This window comes from Nycticebus coucang, chromosome 1 (assembly GCF_027406575.1).
Source record: "Nycticebus coucang isolate mNycCou1 chromosome 1, mNycCou1.pri, whole genome shotgun sequence".
In the NCBI taxonomy this organism is placed as follows: domain Eukaryota; kingdom Metazoa; phylum Chordata; class Mammalia; order Primates; family Lorisidae; genus Nycticebus; species Nycticebus coucang.
In genome coordinates, this window is record NC_069780.1 from 109,106,444 (window position 1) to 109,108,776 (window position 2,333).

General features: G+C 36.6%; 1 pseudogene; it reads left to right on the forward strand.

Moving 5' to 3' along the window:
* The first annotated feature begins 893 nt into the window (after positions 1-893).
* On the forward strand, positions 894-2,006 carry LOC128590870 (ubiquitin-like modifier-activating enzyme 6; annotated as a pseudogene).
* Positions 2,007-2,333: the final 327 nt, after the last annotated feature.

Below are 2,333 nucleotides of genomic sequence, written 5' to 3' on the forward strand. Positions count from 1 at the left end.
TATTTATTGTATTTTAGATTCTCTGGTGAAGAGAAGAGAAAAAGTTTTCTTTTTCCTTTTTCTGGTTTTAGGGACAATTAAACATGAAAACATTGAGCATTTTATCCTACCTAGAAGAGTAACAGAGTGACTATTGAACATGAGACACCAAGGCTAACAGGGCTCTATCTTCATGTGTTGAGTGCCTAGTACATAGTATGGATTCTCTTTCCTTCAAATATGAGTATTAATCTTATTAAAATTCATCTACAACCACCAATGTAAATGACATGTGCCTTTAACAAGCAATTTTCAACTACCTATGAGTGTTTCTTTGTAGGGTTTGCACATTTGTTTGTACTGTACTCCAGCCACAATAACTTTAGTTTGGATCAGGTAGTAGCTATAGTGATAAAAATTAGATGCTTAAAGATACAAATATATATGTGCATATATATATATATACACACACAACCATTTTTTTTTTCTTCACTCAGAGCATTTATTGAACATTCTCGCAAAGATGCTGTGGTAGATGATGGAGTTACAAGAGAAGAATCAAGCACTGGCCTGGCCTTGACAGAAATTAAGTCTTTCTCCTTCACTCTAAAATGTTGCCCAGATAAGAGGAACAATGAAATGTATGATAATTTTGTTAAATTACCGTTTTTTATTGAGAAAAACAATCATATTTGGAATTCAACACCTTTGGTTAAAATGTGTTGACTTCTTGTTTCTTGGTTTGATAGAGATGGAATTAAGGGAAAATAGCTTGTCTTTTCTGTTGTGTATTCAAAATTTTTACTGCCTTTCATTTTTAATTTAATATCATTCAATTTTTAATTTTTACATTGACATTAACTTCTGTATTTGATGACTTCATTAAAAAATTTTGTCCTTTCAGGTGACGATTGATGGTGGGATCCATGCTGTTCCCCCCACCCCACTTTTCCTGGGGAATGGGAAGTACAAATAAAAGTCTGCCCATCATGTCAGCAGAATCAGTGGAGATTGATGATGCATTATACATTATAGAGGTACGTCCTTAGAAACAAAGCAATGCTGAAGATGGCCAAGTTCCATATTTTCTTAAGTGGTATGGGTAGTCTTGATTTGGAAATTACAAAGAATCTTGCTCTTGCAGGAAACAAGGCGCTTACAATTCATAATAGAGAAGAATGCAAGCATGGGATTTAGGAACCAAATTATTTCTTTATGAAGATGATGTTTTTAATAACAGAAATAGTGCTGATGCTGTACTCCAACCTATTGCAGAAGTAAATCCATATGCTCCTGTGACATCGCTTCCCATTTCTTTTGATGAGGCCAGAGATATCTCCCTCTTAGATAAATACCACAGTGTATTATTGACTGAGGTCAAACTTGCATTGCAGAAGGTCAACAACTTTTTCAGTTCTCACTGTCCTCTGGTTAAATTCATCAGTGCAGATATACATGGGATTTGGTCACAATTATTTTGTGATTTTGATGATGATTTTGAAGTTTTAGATACAACAAAAGAGCCAAAAGAAATTTCCATTTCAAACATAATGCAAGCTAATCCTGGCATTGTCACTTGCCTTGAAAATCATCCTCACAAATTTGAGACAGAAAACTCATAACATTGTGAGAAATTGATGGAATGATAGGTTTAAATGGATCTGCCCAGCAAGTAACTGTGGTATCACTATATTCTTTTAGCATTGATGAAACTCTGGACCTGAAACCATATTTACCTGGAGGCATAGCTGTCCAAGTGAAGACTGTTAAGACATTTTGCTTTGAACCACTGGAAAGGCAAATAAAACATCCAAAGTGCCTTATTGCAGATTTCAGCAAACCCGAGGTACCTTTACCAATTACCCAGCTTTGCTGGCTTTGAACCAGTTTCAGGAGAATTATAGCCATAAGCAAATATCAGATGACAGAAAGTTTCAGAAGAACTATTCAAGCTAGCAACATCAATAAGTAAAACCTTGGAGGAGAAACTTGAAGTGGAGGCTGACATCATGGGCTGGCTGCCCTAGGCTGCCTGAGGGTTCTTAGTCCCACTGGCTGCAGCAGTAGGAGGTATTGCCAGCCAAGAAGTACTGAAAGTTGTGATGGGAAAATTTTCTCCTTTGTGCCAATGGTGATATCTTGAAGCAGCAGATAATGTCTAATCCTAGGCAAACCTGAGTGCCAAGAATTTCTCACACTAGAATATCAGTACAATGCCCTGTGAGCCTGCATCAGAGGCACTTCTGGGAGATTCTGTTGACTAGCATAAGAATCTGTCAGGTGAAGTATAGTAATTTCTGTGTGTACCTAAGTGCCTATTGTTCCAGAAACTAAGAGAGGTCTTAGATTTGTTC